The following is a 17,268-nucleotide window of genomic DNA, read 5'->3' as shown; positions in this document are numbered from 1 at the left end:
TACAATGGCGCGTAACTAATATGGCGCGTAACGACTTACGCGCGCGGGGGGGCTTGGGGGGCGCAAAGCGCCCCCACCAACTAGGTGTTGGGGTGGCGCGAAGCGCCACCCCAACAGCTAGTATATATATATATATATATATATATATATATATATATATATATATATATATATATATATATATATATATATATATATATATATATATATATATATTTATATATATACATATTTTCTTTACTCAGCATTCATTTTTGTAATATCGTGCGTTACAAATATACTTACTTAATACTTACTTAGATTTGATTATATTACGTCAATTATAAACAAGAAGAAATCAAATTTTTCCACCCTATCAAGTACTAACAAAATTAACCGTTCTCTTAACTCATATGTCATGAATTATTCCCTTATCATGGATTTTTTTTCAGGATAATCTTGACGTAATGGACTGGTGGTATACTGATTCAATCGCAGGAAATGAAGCCATTAATTTATTATATTTAATTTGTATTTGTTTATCTGCTAATAAAGAACAATCTTCAAAACTTACTCCCCCCCCCCTCCGGAATTTAGAAAAATCACCGACAAATTCGAGCAACGCCACTGCTTGGAAACAATTATAAAACCCTTTTTGACTGTGTCACGCTCAAGTTTAAATGATGTAATTTGCCTTTGGCAGGTATTAAATAAATAAAAAAAACAAGTTTTTTTAACTGAAAGGAGCGACATTAAAACCTAAAACGAACAGAAATTATTCCTTATAGTAAAGGGGTTGTCCCCTCCTCAACACCTCACTCTTTACGCTAAAGTTTGACTCTTTGTCACAACTCTACTTTTTAAAACCATAAAAAAATTTAGCGTAAAGAGGGAGGTGTTGAGGAGGGGACAACCCCTTTACTATGACGAATAATTTCTGTTCGTTTTAAGTTTTTATGTCGCTCCTTACTTTCAGTTAAAAAAAAACGCTTTTTTTATTTAATTTCTGAACGTTTTTGAATTAATGCATGTTTTGATTTTGACCCTCCGCACATAAATAATTAAAACTAAATTTGCATATTAATTTTTTTTTGGCTAATGGCTTTAATTACTTAATATCGCCTTTTGCTGATCAAGGCTGAATCCAGATGGGGTGGGTTAGGAGTTTTGAACCACCTCCCCTCCCCGAAATATTTGTCCGACTCGTAATTTCGCATTTTTCATTTTAACAGTAGGAGTAGTAGTAATAGTAGTAGTAGGAATAGTACTTATAGTAGTAGTAGAAGTATAAGTGGCCCTGAAAATTTTAAATGAATCCCCTCAGCCATTCCTGGGATAGGCCTATCGCCTTTTGCTGATCAAGGCTGAATCCAGATGGTGTGTGTTAGGAGTTTTGAACCACCTCCCCTCCCTGAAACATTTGTCCAACTCGTAATTCCGCATTTTTCATTTATAACCCCTCCCCCAATAAAATTCTTAGATGCGACCCTGTTGCTGATACACATTTTCTGTATCTTGGATGCATACAGTGCGTTTCGATTTGTTCAGTATCCATGCCAGCACTCCTTGAAAATTTCACCTTAATGCTTTTACTCATTCAAGAAAAATTAGAGATACGCCACTTTGAGATCATAGATACATACAGTTTCTTTTGATTTAGTCCGATACTACCTTGATCACTCCCTGTAAGTTTCAATTTAATACCTATTACAATCCTGATATGTGGTGGGTATACCCTTTTGACAACCCAGGATGCCCATAGTGTCTCTTCATTTAGGCTAAGATCCTCTACAATCTGTGCTGAGAGTTCCAACGTAATACCCTTAGATGTTCCTTGGATATTGCATAGATACCCTTTTGACGGTCTGGATACACATAGTGCCTTTTGAGTTACATCTACATCCGCCTCAATTAATGCTGAGAGTTTCATCTTAAAAGCCTAGTTTGATCCTCAGATATAGAATCTATACCATTTTGACAAGCTAAACGTACTTAAACTGTTTTGATTTAGTTCAATGGTAGCAGAAACGGTAGTTATCACCCCGAGAATCTCAACTTAATACCCATAATCGTTTCTGAGAAATCACAGATGCACCCTTTGACAACCTGCATGCACATAGTGTCTTTTGATTTAGTTACATCCCCATCAGCTTTCCCTGAAAGTTTCACCTTATTACTCCGTTCCCAAGATATTATGCTTATGCCATTTTGACAAGCTGGATGTAATTACAATCTTTTGCTACAGTAGCAGTAGTAGTACTAGTAGTCACACTAGAAATAGCAACAACAGCGGTGGATATAGTAGTAGCAGTAGTAGCAGTTGCAATCGTAGCAGTACTAGTGTCCCTGAAGGTTTCACTTTCATACTCTAAGCCGTTACTCATATATTGCTGATACGCCCTTTTGACAGCCTACATTCACATTGTGTGTTTTGATTTTGTTCAACATTCTCTCAGTATTCTCTAAAGTATCACAATAATGCGTCTAGACTTTTTTGAGACCCTAAATCAAAATGCCACCATTTCCAAATAATGAAACTTATATGTACACAATGGACAATTTGCATAGCTTACAGCCTTTACCTCAAGGGTCAAATGGGGCATGTCATTCCTGGAGACATAGCTATTTAAACAAAATAGATATTCAAAATTTGGTCGGATGTCTTTGGTGAGAAGCTAGCTAAAAAGGGTACGCTCGGCACGCGAGTGGGCTGGTTGCCCTCCAGTCCCTGTTGACTCTTAAAAACAGCACTCGAATTTTCACTCTCAGATCTAATGTGATCCTTACAAAGTTTTTAAGAGAATTTCTTCTTAACGAGGTGGTCGGGGAAAAAAACTACAAATAAACGAAAAAGCAAAAAACAGATAGGAACCCACTTCATTCTTTACTTTGGTAGCACTATTACGATGTCTATGATTTAACCTAATACATGGCTGTGCATGGGTAACAACTTTACTGCTTCAATTTCAAAATGTTATTTACTGTTTTTAACCGCTTTTTAATGAACTTGAACTTCACTTACACAACATTACAAAAGGCATTAAATTATGCAGTTTACTTTCAAATGAGCCATTGAACAGCTTTCTATGATATTCCAGTGCCCAACTAGTGGTAAAGAAAAAAAACAAACAAGAAAAACAAACAAGGAAAAAGAGGGTATATCCCTGCTACCAGTACAAAAAATATTATTTTCTTGTTGTTCAAGCTGGGGGCTGTGATTATCCTGAAGGCCTCTGGGGTTTTCGACAATGGCGGTTACAATGCTGTACTTTTCACTTTCGATCCGACTCTTGTCTTGGAAAATTCTTTAAATTTGATTTAAAAATAATATTTTACTATTAGACTAATCTAAATAATAGTTTATCATTCCTGAATCAGCGACAAATGGTAATTTTTATGGCACTTGGTATTAACCAAGTGACATGTAGCAATCGCAAATTCTGTCGGTCTGTCGGTCTGTCTGTCGGTCCTGGTTTTGCTACTTTAGGCACTTCCAGGTAAGCTAGGACGATGAAATTTGGAAGGCGTATCAGGGACCAGACCAGATTAATTTAGAAACAGTCGTTTTACCGATTTGACCATCTTGGGGGGGGGTCGTTTGATTCGAAAAAATAGAAAAAATGAAGTATTTTTAACTTACGAACGGTTGATCAGATCTGAATGAAATTTGATGTTTGGAAGGATATCGTGTTTCAGAGGTGTTATTTTAAATCCCGACCGGATCTGATGACATTGGAGGGGGAGTTGGGAGGGGGAGATCTAAAATCTTGGAAAACACTTAGAGTGGAGGGATCGGGATGAAACTTGGTGGGAAAAATAAGCACAAGTCCTAGATACATCATTGACATAACTAGAACGGATCCAATCTCTTTGGGGTAGTTGGGGGGGGGAGGGTTAATTCTGAGAAATTAGAAAAAATGTGGTATTTTTATCGGGTGATCAGATCTCAATGGAATTTGACATTTAGAAGGATATCGTGTCTCAAAACTCTTATTTTAAATCCCAACCGGATCTGGTGACATTGGGGGGAGTTTAGGGGGACCTAAAATCATGAAAAACGCTTAGAGTGGAGGGATCGGGATGAAACTTGGTGGGAAAAATAAGCAGAAGTCTTAGATACGTGATTGACATAATGGGAACGGATGTGCTCTATTTGGGAGAATTGGAGGGAGGGTTAGTTCTGAAAAATTAGAAAAAATGATGTATTTTTAACTTATGAAAGAGTGATCAGATCTACATGAAACTTTATATTAAGAAGGACCTCGTAACTCATCTCTTATTTTAAATCTCAACCGGATTCAGCGTCATTTGGGAGGGGGGGTAGCTGGGGAGGGGGGGGATAGAAACTGGATAGGAATAATAGAAGAATTCTAAGATACGTGACTACATAACCGGACCGAATCTACTCTCTTTGGTGGAGTTGGGGGGGGGATAATTCGGAAAAATGAGGTATTTGTAACTTACAAACGGGTGATCAGATCTTAATGAAATTTGATATTTAGAAGGATCTTGTGCTTTAAACCTCTTGTTTTCAATTCCAACTAGATCCTGTGACATTGGGGGGAGTTGGAGGAGGAAACTGGAAATCTTGGAAAACGTGAAAATTGGGGTATTTTTATCTTACGAATAGGTGATCAGATTTAAATGAAAATTGATATATAGAAGGATCTTATGTCTCGGATGCTCCATTTTCTACTCGAATTGGATCTGGGGACATAGGGAGTTGGAGGAGGGAAACAGAAATCTTGGAAAACCCTTACAGTGCAGAGATCGGGATGACACTTGATTGGAAGAATAAGCACAAGTTCTAGATACGTGATTGACATAATTGGAACGGATCCGTTCTCTTTGGAGGAGCTGGGGGGTGTTAATTTGGAAAAATTAGAAAAATTTAGGTATTTTTAACTTAAAAACGGGTGACCGGCACTTAATGAAATTTGATATTTAGAAGGAATGCATGTCTCAGAGCTCTTATTTCAAATCCCAACGAGATCTGTTGACACTAGGGGGAGTTGGAGGGGGAATTTGGAAATCTTGGAAAACGCTTAGAGTGGAGGAATCGGGATGAAGCTCGGTGGATAGAATAAGCAAATGTCGTAGATACGTGATTGACGTAACCGTACTGAATTCGCTCTCTTTGGGAGATTTAGGGGGTGGAGTTCAGTGCTTTGGTGAGTTTGGTGCTTCTGGACGGGCTAGGACGATGAAAATTGGTAGGCGTGTCGGGGAGCTGCACAAATTGACTTGATAAAGTCGTTTTCCCAGATTTGACCATCTGGGGGGCTAAAGGGAGAGGAAAAATAAAAAACTGAGGTATTTATAACTTACGAGTGGATGATCGGATCTTAATGAATTTTGATATTTAGAAGGACATCGTGACTCATAGCTTTTATTTTAAACCCCGACAGGCGTTAAGCCTCTGATTTTCCAATTGAATCAATCTATTGATTCTTAGAATTTTGTTAGAGCTCATTCCATATGAGCTCTTGGCTCCTAGCTTTTCTGGCCTCCTCACAAGTGCCACATGAGCTCTTAGCTCTTGTTTTGTTACGAGGTAGCTTTTTACGAAACGCCCTTTTAAATCATTGGCACAATGAAAACCATGGTTACATCGATGCTCAACCTTTTCTGGTAACAACTAGGCTCGTTCACAACACATCATGGTAAAAAAACAGTTGAAATAGCTTTCTGCTGTTGTAAACGCTACCCAAAAATGATTCCATTCTCCAAATAAAAATCCTAATTCTAATGATCATCTTCAAAATTTAGTGTAAGCTGAGCCACGCCCTGTGTTCTTATTAGAAGAAATATATCTTGGATACAGTGGAATTTTATGTTTCAAAATGATTCATTGTATGGATCATATTTCACTAATTGAAGCCAGACTTCAGAATAAGGATATTCAAACTTAGGATAATTGGAAACTTGATAGAAGAAAGAAATAAAAATAATAAAGATTATCATTCAAGTTAAATTTTGGAGGAAGGATTCGTGAGAGATATTGTTGCACTTTGTTGGTGCGTTGAACGCTTTTGAGCTCAGAGGAAAACTTTTTCCAAGCATTCTTCTATAAGTTCCTGCAACTTGCCCTTGAATTTCTTCATAGATTATTATTGACCCATGAAGCAATGATATAAATGCTTGAAAAGATACTGAGTGAAAGTTCCGATACACAACTAACCTAAAACTATCAAAAAATTATATAATGAGCTTCTCAGGTTCACATGCAGAAATACCACACGGTGGTGGTATCCTTCCTAAAGATGAAGGGATGAAAAATCCCTCTGGTTGTTCAAACGATAGTTTGTTTAAGAAAACCATACTTAATTTTGAAAAGCAAATCTACTAAATGAGCCTTTTGTATCGAAGCAGTGCTATGAAGCTTCAACAAACTAAACTTTATTATAAAGGGAGATGGGGTTGGGGGTGGTAGCCCGCCTAATATTCGTGATAGCCTCTGATATGGAATTAAAAATATTAAATATATATATATATATATATATTAAACATGATAAAACTAGTTTTTTCAAACAAATTTAAGAACAATTTCAAAACCTCAATTTTTTTCTTGAGGTGGCTGCATCCTCCTTGATTTTTCACTCTCTACATCGAACTTATGATTTATATTCCCATTGTTTTAAAAGCGAACGCTCTATTACTATGGCATTGGGAACAGGATAAGTAGACTCCACAAAGCCTAGTACTAAAATCTCCAAAACCTGAAAGTAATTTTGTCCTTTTGCCTAGCAGCCTCAAATAGGGGAAATTTCTTAATTTACAATGCTAATTGATGACGCAATACAGGTAAGTCTTATTTCTTTTTTGTGATTAAATAAAAAAACAATTTTTTTTCAACTGAAAGTAGGAAGTGACATTTAAACTTAAAGCGAATAGAAATTATTACGTATATAAGGGAGTTCGCCCCCACGTCAATACCACGTTCTTTCTTACGCTGAAGTATTTGCAGTACTTTCTGAAGAGCTATTTATTCTAATTAAACGGCCTTTGTGATTCAGGGGTCATTCTTAAAAAATTGGAACACAATTTGAACTTCAGTGTAAGGAGCGAGGTATTGGCGAGGGGGTGAACCTCCTCACCTGCGAAATAATTTTGTTTGTTTTAGGTTTTAATGTTGTTCCTTACTTTCAGTTGAAATTTTTTTTTTCAAATTTAGTTTCTGATTGTTTTTTAAATAATGTTGGCAAATCTGGCAGCTCATTCAAGGAAAATTTCCTTCCCCCATGAATAGATCCTTCCATGTAAACCCCTTCCCCCGACCCTCCCACCCACAGAAGAAATCCCTTCTGAAAATGTCTGCACATTTAGTAATAACCTATAGTATATGTAAACAATGGGCAAAATTCACAACTTGCAGCCCTTCCCCAGGGGATTGTGACGTCATCCTTAAAGTCATAGTTACTAGATTTTTCGACTATTCTGAACAAAATGGCTATCTCAAAATTTTGATCGGGTCACTTCGAGAAGAAAATAACCTTTGGGGCGGGCCTAGTTACCCTTCAATTTTTTTAGTCACTTAAAAAGGGCACTAGAGCTTTTATTTTCCTTTCGAATAAGCCCTCTCACAATGTTCTAGCATCACCGGGTCAATACAACCACTCCTGGAAAAACAACACGCATCTGTGATTTTTCTTCCGGCAAAAAATTAAGATTCTGTTGCTTTTAGGGGGTGTATCCCCCTTTTTTGAAAATAAGGCAAATTTTATCAGGCTCATAACTTCTGATGGATAAGATTAAACTTGATAAACCTTACGTATTTTAAATTAGCATAAAGATCCAATTTTGTTGATCTATTGATATCAAAGTTCCGCTTCTTTAGTTTCGATTACTATGGAGCCGAATCGCTCCTTACTTACAGTACCACGAACTGTTTGACTCCTTATTGGCTTTAGACAATGAACTATCTGAAAAAACTATAATTAACTATCTGTGGTGTGGTTGTTAAGAGCTTAGTATCTAAAATAGATTCCAAGGTGTGTTTTGTCCACGTTTTGGTATTGGTTCGTATATCCAATTTCCCAACAAACACATTTTGTCTTACGTCTATAGCATTCGAAGATACTCAAATTAAAAATATCTCTATTAGGTTTCATTAAACATTTTGTGGTAACAAACTGTAAATAAAGAGATACGCAGGGCAAGAGCAGCCGAGACTTTATTAAAAGAAAATTTGGTAAACAATGTAGACAGGGGAAATAGGGGGCTTCGGCACTTGGCACCCGGCAGGCTTGTATATATGGATTCTCATTGTCGCTTGTCTTCTAATCACAGACAATTTGAATCTTTTCTTAATGCCATGATGTCGCCAAAGGTTCAATACACCCACCCTTGGAAAAATACGAATTATTTCTTAAAGTTGTGACCTATTTAGATTGTCTTTGTGTCCAAAAAAGTTACTTTGCCGGTTTTAAGAAGAAAATAAACTATAAAGCTGATTTCGAGGCCAGGTCCTGTCACTGCTACGCGACAGGCTTGTCTGTATTGATTCTCATTGTCACTTATCTTGTAACTGCAGACAATATGAGCTTGTTATTGATGTCTTGGCATCAACATAGGGTAGATACACCCATTATGGGAAAAATAAAAATTCTTCCTTAAAGTTATGACGTTTTTAGATCGTTTTAGCGGTCAGAAGTGTCAATATGCCAGTTAAAAAAACTATGTCGCTGATTTAGATACGGGCCCCGGGCACTCGACAATTCGTAAGCTTGTATATATCGATTCTCGTTCTATGTAACAGCCTTAAAATGAGTAAAATTTGTTTGCTACTCCTTCCTAGGGAAAATAGAGGGTTCCCCAGGTAACACAAAGAACACTGAGGGTCCCAATGACTTTTAATAAAGAATTGTGTTGTTTATGGAATCTTTATAGGTTTATACTGGGTTTTGAGCCAGTTTTTGTCGGCGTCGAAGATTGTGATGGCGATGTTCTTGTATCCTAATATGTCTTTTGTTCTTAACCTTCATTTTTGACTTGCTCTGATTTTTGCTGTCGCTTGTCTTCTAACTTCCCAATTTTTGCTTTTCACTCCATTTTTGGCATGTTCTGATATTCCCCTCTGAAAATTGCTTATAATTCTTACTACCGCTTATTTTTTATTGACAAATCTCCTTGTTCTCGGTGTGGTATATCTTTTGGTTGTGTGATAGTTCAGGTGGTTCGATGTAATCATCAGTTTTGAAATTGGAATTTTTGTTTCCAAAATTCAGGCTCTTAGCAAATTTTCTCAAGCTTCTGGCCAATGTAGATGGTTTTTGTAGGCCAGAATATATCGGTGTCTCATGTCTTCTAACAGCCCCTGTTTTTGCTCTTCATTTTCATTTTTGACACGCTCAGATTCTTGCTTTCGTGTATCTTCTAACCACCCGTGTCTTTGTTCTTCATTTTCACTTTTGACATGTTTTGATACTCGTTGTTGCATATCTTCTAACCGCATTTGTCTTTCTTCGTCATTTTGGATTTTGATTAAATCAGACAATTTAGCAATGCCCGTTGCTTTAGATGCCGTATTGGTCGTCCAGGTTGTTGATTTTTATCAATTATAAATTTAATACGTTAGGGCCGTTTTTCTAGTCCTATCACGTTGATAGTTCAGGTGGTTCCAAAGAACCATCACTTGTAATAATTGCAAATTTACGATTTTTAGGCCTTCCTTCTAAAATTATACAACTGGTTGTGTGAATTACTGTTATCTAACAAAGTGAATTGCTGTTATCTAACAAAAAAAACTAATTTTGAAAATATCAGGTGTTTTACATGTTTCAACTAAAAAATTAATATTATTGCTCAGGCACCATAAATATTTTTGCAGTTTACATAATAACCTTAGCGATTTTGAACTGATCAATGCTGAACGAGATTTTTTTCTTCTGGAATAAATAAGTTAGTCGACGTGTTTTTGTGTAATTAAATAAAAAAAAGTTTTTTTTTAACTGAAAATAAGGAGCGACATTAAAACTTAAAAGAAAGAAATTACTCCGTATATGAAAGGGGCTGGTCCCTCCTCAACGCCCCGCTCTTTATGCTAAAGTTTCACTCTTTCTCTTAACTCTACTTTTTAAAACAGTAGCGTAAAGAGCGGGGCGTTGAGGAGGGAACAGCCCATTTTCCTGCAATGTCTAGTCAAACGAACTGTAGTAAAGAGCGACCCGGCTCAATAGTAAACAAAACTCTAAACAAGATCTAAACAAGAGCTAAGAGCTCATATGGCACTTGTGACGAGGAGAGAAGAGCTAAGAGCCAAGAGATCGTATGGTGTGAGCTCTAACAAAATTCTATGAATCAATAAATTGATTCAAAAAGGAAAATAAGAGGCTTTATGCCGGTCAGGATTTAAAATAAGAGCTCTGAGTCACGATGTCCTTCTAAATATTAAAATTCATTAAGATCCGATCACCCACTCGTAAGTTATAAATACCTATTTTTTCTAATTTTTCCTCTCCCTTTAGCCCCAGATGGTCGAATCTGGGAAAACGACTTTATCAAGTCAAATTGTCCAGCTCCCTGACACGCCTACCAATTTTAATCGTCCTAGCACGTCCAGAAGCACCAAACTCGCCAAATCACTGAACACCTCCCCCCAACTCCCCCAAAGAGAGCAAATCCAGTAAGAGTCTGTCAATCACGTATCAAGGACATTTGTTTATTCTATCCACCAAGCTTCACCCCGATTCCTGCACTCCAATTGTTTTTCCGAGATTTCCCCCTCCAACTCCCCCCAATGTCAAAAGATCTGGTTGGGATTTGAAATAAGAGCTCTGAGACATGAATTCCTTCTAAAAATCAAATTTCATTAAGATCCGATCATCTATTCGTAAGGTAAAAATACCCCAATTTTTACGTTTTCCAAGAATTTCGGTTTCCACCTCCAACTCCCCCCAATGTCACAGGATCTGGTAGAAATTTAAAATTGGAACTTTAAAGCACAAGATCCTTCTAAATATCAAATTTCATTAAGATCTGGTCACCCTTTCGTAAGTTACAAATACCTCAATTTTCAAAATTACCCCCCCCCCCTCCAATTCCACCAAAGAGAGAAGATCCGGTCCTAAATTTCACTGAGATCCGATCACCCGTTCGTAAGTTAAAAATACCTCATTTTTTTCTAATTTATCAGAATTACCCCCCACCCCCCAACTACCCTAAAGAGAGTGGATCCCTTCCGGTTATGTCAATAATGTATCTAGGACTTGTGCTTAATATTCCCACCAAGTTTCATCCCGATCCCTCCACTCTAAGTTTTTTCCAAGTTTTAGGTTATTCCCTCCCAAATCCCCCCCCCCAATGTCACCAGATCTGGTCGAGATTTAAAATAAGAGCTCTAAGACACCATATCCTTCTAAATATCAAATTTTATTGAGATCCGATCACCCGCTCGTAAGTTAAAAATACCTCATTTTTTTAATTTTTCAGAATTACCCCCCCCCCCCCCAACCACCCCAAAGAGAGCGGATCCGTTCCGGTTATGTCAATCATGTATCTAGGACTTGTGCTTATTTTTCCCACCAAGTTTCATCCCGATCCCGCCACTCTAAGTATTTTCCCAGATTTTAGGTTTTCCCCCCGCCAATTCCCCCCCCCAATGTCACCAGATCTGGTAGGGATTTAAAATAACAGCTTTGAGACGCGATACCCTTCCAAACATCAAATTTCATTAAGATCTGATCAACAGTTCGTAAAGTTAAAAATACTTCAATTTTTCTATTTTTTCCGAATTAACCGGCCCCCCACTCCCCCCCCCAGATGGTCAAATTGGAAAAACGACTATTTCTAATTTAAGCTGGTTCCGTCCCTGATACGCCTGCCAAATTTCATCGTCCTAGCTTACCTGGAAGTGCCTAAAGTAGCAAAACCGGGACCGACAGACAGACCGACAGACCGACAGAATTGGCGATTGCTATATGTCACTTGGTGAATACCAAGTGCCATAAAAACGGAATTTTGATACTAATAGATACTTCAAAAGAATCAGATTTTTATACTAATTTTAAATATATAAGTTTCATCAAATTTAATCTTACTCACCAAAAGCTACGAGCCTGAGAAAATTTGCCTCGTTTAGGAAAATAGGGGAAACACCCTTTAAAATCTATAGGATCTTAACAAAAATCGTACCATCGCATTCAGCGTATCAGAAAACCCGAGTGTAGGAGTTTCAAGCTCCTATGTACAAAAATGTGGAACTTAGTATTTTTAGCCCGAAGACCGATCACGGGTGCGTGTTTATTTATTTGTTAGTTTTTTTTCTCACAGGGGTGATCGTATCAACCAAGTGGTCCTAGAATGTCACGAGAGAGCTCCTTCTAACGGAAATCAAAAGTTCTAGTGCCTTTTTAAGAGACTAAATAAATTTGAGGGCACCTAGGCCCCCTCCCACGCTCAAAATTGATCAAAATTTTAAGATAGCCGTTTTGTTCAGCATAATCGAAAAACATAATAACTATGTCTTTGGGGCTGACTTACTCCCCACAGTCCGTGGGGGAGGGGCTTTAAGCTACAAACTTTGACCAGCGTTTCCATGCAGTAATGGTTATTTGGAAGTCAGCCCCAAAGTCATAGTTTTTCATGGGGGAATGTCCCCATGACCATTCCGGGGGGATTTTTTGGTTGGGAGGAGGGGGCTAAATAGGAGGATTTTCCCTTGGTGGAATTTGTCATGGGAGAAGAGAAATTCCATGAAGGAGCCGCAGGATTTTCTAGTATTATTTTTAAAAAACAATGAAAAAATAAATATGAAAAAGTTTTTTCCACTGAAAGTAAGGACCAGCATTAAAACTTAAAACGAACAGAGATTATTACGTGTATGGGGGGTTCATCTCTTCCTAAATACCTTGCTCTTTACGCTAAAGTATTTTTAGTAATTTCAACTATTTATTCTACAGCCTTTGTGATTCAGGGGTCAATCTGAAAGAATTGGAAAAAATTTAAAGCTTTAGTGTAAAGAGCGAGGTATTAACGAGGGGGCAAACCCTCTCATATACATAATAAAAATATACAAATATAGAAGTTTGTTACGTAAGTTAATTTGTAAGTTAAGTATATTTTTTACTAATAAGAGGGTTCTTTAAAAATTAAAAATTCTAGTTGCCTTTTTAAGCAACAGAAAAATTGGAGGGCAACTAGGCCTCGTCCCCCACCCTTTTTCTCAAAATCGTCTGATCGAAACTAAGAGAAAGCCATTTAGCAGAAAAAAAAAAATAACAAGCAAATTTCGTTTTAATTATTCATTTGCGGAGAGCCGAAATCAAACTCGCATTAATTCAAAAACGTTCAGAAATGAAAAAAAAAAAAAAAAAGTCTGAAAGGAAGGAGTGACATTAAAACTTAAAAGAACAGAAATTACTCCGTGTATGAAAGGGGCTGTCCCTCCTCAACGTCCTGCTCTTTACGCTAAAGTTATTTACTCTTTTATAAAGTAGAATAGAGAGAAAGAGTCAAACTTTAGTGTAAAGAACGGGACTTTGAGAAGGAAAAGCCCCTTTCATACACGGACTAATTTCTGTTCGTTTTAAGTTTTAAGGTTTCTCCTAACTTTCAGTTAAAAAAAAAATTATTTTTTTATTTAATTACAATAAGGGCTCAGTCATCTATTAGGATATTATCATAAACTCTCCGCGTTTCTTGAAAAATTATTTCTAAAATTTCAAATTGATTTGTTGTTTGATGGAGCTCTCCAGATATTTAATTCTAGTTCCTACGGAACAAAAATATCTAGGACATCTCGTTATATTCAGAATTCTTCCTAGATTTGGACGAATCCACATCTTTTTTTCGTTTTTGCTCACAAGATCTCGCTTCAGAATTCTTCCTAGATTTGGACGAATCCACATCTTTTTTTCGTTATTGCTCACAAGGTTTCGCCAGGACAGTTTGGCAAAAATGTGTCTTCTCCTCAATATATTTTACTTCGTTTCAGTGAAGTAATTTCTCTTTTGATTTTAATATATATACAGCTCTATGATATGTAAGTGATTAAAACCTAAAAATAGGATAAACTCAAGTTAAAAATATTTCAGACTGGACTTTATTTCTTTGGACTGCGTTTAAATCATCCTTTCATCTTGGAATTATCTAATGATGAAGATTAAGGGGTCACACCTATTCAAATCAACTTGCTATCTATCCCATGTTAAGTATTTTTTGGTTTGCTAATGATAAATAATTGAGGGATTTTTCAGTCTTTCTGTGGTTTTTTTAAAAGAGAAAGAGACGAATATTTCAAATGGAGAAAAATCTAAAGCCGACACATATTTTCGCTGAAATTTAGATGAAGCTCAAAACCCATTTTAGGTTTGCTTTATAAACTGCTGTGTTCGATATTCCTTTAAATAGCACCAAAAAAGAGCAAAAATATTCTTTAAAATAAATGGAGATGTTATCACACAATAAGTGATTAATGAACACAGTCCCTTGGGACATTTTGCATACCTGCCCGCATATTTGGAAAATAACAGACAAGAGCCTCGTATCTGTCAAATTAAAGCATATATTGACACGTAAATTGAGGCAAAGGGTTTTCCACTTGACAGCGGGTAAACGTGGTTTCATCGCTAACGGCCAAGTTAGGAGATATTCGATGATTTATAAAGAGCAATCACAACATGTTTATAGTACGCGATCAAACGACAAAAACAGTGAAATAATAGGCCATGGGAAAAAAGAGGAATAAGCGAGGTTTGCATTTACCTTCTGGCTAGGCCCACCGTGATAAATTATTAACACTAGACTGTGTTTCGAAAGGTATGAGGAAGAGGGCATTCCCACTCCTATACGGAATAAATTTTGCTCATTTTCGGGTTAAATGTTATGCTTTAATTTTATAATAACATCATAGACTAGAAAAATTCCCGGAAATCAAGAGGGAATAAATATCAATTTTACATTTTTTAGAAGCTTTTTAAAGTTTTTTTGTAGCCCTTCCCCCCTTCTCAAAAATAACACCCCAAATAAAAGTTATGGATACGACCCTGAAGATTATACATCAATTACTACCTCTACCCTCCCCTCTTCTCTCCCTTTGAACTAGGGCCCGATCGATATGGATTTTTGGGGTCCGAAATCGATATATCGGTATCACACCGTTACGATACTGATATAATTTACCGATAAATTCCCCTATAAAAAAAAAACCTTGCCTAAAGTTTAAACCCCCCCATTCTCTGCCCATATCAATACTCTCATGTTTCTCCCTGGTCTATTACACATCAAAGAACAGACTCAATAATTCACTTTGAATTCCAAAAATTATGCCGTTTATGAGAACTGTTTGATTTTTTTGTACCCTTTTAACCGTAAGTATTAATATAGATTTTGGACAGGTATGATTATTCAGATTAATCGAAATACCCGAGGGCCAAAACCAAGGTATGATAAGCTAGTTCTGGAGTTACTTGGTTGTTTTACATTTAATTTTTCATAGGCATATAATTTGGTGGTGATACCTAGCACGGGGATACCATAGGGAATTTATGGTAGGCACGCCACTTGCCTGGGTAGGGAATTTAAAGTGCCGAAACCCTATAGGTAAGTGTGTCTTCTCCTGATGAGCCCTTGTGTTGGGTTGTCGCCTCTGAATTATTTGTCTTTTTTATTGTTTTTATATTTGGTAAATAACGACCTATACTTACTTACGACACGACTGCCTGTCCATGGATTCTTTCTTTATGTATTCTTTCATCTATTCTTTATGGTTGATTGTGTATGGCCATGCTGTTTAACTTATGTAATTGGATGGATGAGTAGGATTATGGCCTCATTCAAGTACTGATCTATATTAATTAATAAAGTTGGAAAACAGTCTTCCTTTCTCCTTTTGTCTTTTTTAATGGTGTATGTTTATTTCTATGTTTGTGGTGTTGTATTGGTGATTTATTTTTTAATTGTAAACACAAATACGTAAAAATCTGATTGAAAGAACTATAAAATATTTATTGAAAAAGATTATTCAAATCCAACTTTCAATAGCGGGACTTTGAATTTTAATTATCCACATTCTAATGGGAAAACTGCATTTAACATTTATATGATATAGTCTCTTACTAACAAGTCAATTCTTGGCCAACTGGACACAGGGATGCCGCTAGGGTTTTAAGTTTGGACGAGGTATTTACAGAATGTGCCGACAAAATCGTCCAGTATGCCGACAAATGCGGACATAAACTTAAAGCGAAATTAACTGAGAAAATATGGTTCTATCTTCTGGACAAATTGCGCAAAAAAAAAGAATATTGGCTGATAATCGATACTTCTTTCCCGATATCCGATAATGACTCTGAACCTCATATTGGCACCGATAATATCGGCTGGCGGATATATCGGCGGAACCCTACTTATAAACTTTTCTGTATTTATCTGAAGGTACAATGAGAGTTGGTATTTTTGGGCAATATACGCTTTGAGGTATCTCCCTCTCGCCCAAACTAAATAGTAGTAGCATGACGGCACTAGACCCTCAAGGTCCGAACCGGTGGTACTGATCTCTGTTTCGTGGCCCTTCAACCAGGAAGTGCAATAGGGGGCTGGGGGCTAAACATCTTGTGCTTTCGATCACCCTTCCTGCTTACGTTCCACAGATTTCTCTAGGTGCCCATTTAGACATGGGTGGACTCTGGCCGAGCTTACGGAATTACGCCACAGGCCCGCTTCCCAAACCAAATAACCGGCCACCCCAGGGATCGAACCCGTGCCCTTCAGACAAAGGATTACCAACCCAGAATGCCAACTACTTAACCGGGACGGCTGGCTAAATGTTTTAGCTAATCTCCCGAACTTGCCGAAATATTTTTAAGGTCTAAACAAATTTCACTGTCTTAGAAAAATTACCTGTTGTTTTTTAATTTCAACAGTTTGAATATAAGGGCTTTAAACCTCTACAATGGGTTTCTCTGATATTTTTGTAGTTAGGGAGGGATGGAGATACCCCAATTGGTGCATTTTAATGCCAAAAATTACCAACTCTCATCGAGTATTCAGATAAATAAAGAACTATTTCTAAGGGAGAGAAGAGGGGAGGGTGGAGATAGAAATTGATATATAATCTCCAGGGCAGTATCCAGAACTTTTTTTGGGTGGTTATTTTTTTTCACGGGGAGGGATAAAAAACTTTAAAACACATAAAAATATGAAACCAATATTTAATCCCTTTTGATTTCTGGGAATATGTTTGGTCTGCGATGATGTTATGAAAGTAAAGAGTAACATTAAACAACAAGATTAGCATAATCTATTCTTTATAGGAGTAGGACTATCCCTTCCTCATTCCAAAATCCAGCT

General features: G+C 37.0%; 1 protein-coding gene across 1 annotated transcript in view; it reads right to left on the bottom strand.

The window, feature by feature from the left end:
• LOC136030235 (uncharacterized) overlaps positions 1-17,268 on the bottom strand; it is a 94,380-nt gene that overhangs the window by 72,493 nt on the left and 4,619 nt on the right. The gene's annotated exons all lie outside the window — the stretch shown is intronic.

The sequence above is a fragment of the Artemia franciscana genome, chromosome 8 (assembly GCF_032884065.1).
Source record: "Artemia franciscana chromosome 8, ASM3288406v1, whole genome shotgun sequence".
Taxonomy (NCBI): domain Eukaryota; kingdom Metazoa; phylum Arthropoda; class Branchiopoda; order Anostraca; family Artemiidae; genus Artemia; species Artemia franciscana.
Note: the sequence above shows the minus strand (reverse complement) of the source record. Positions and strands in the feature narration are given on the sequence as shown.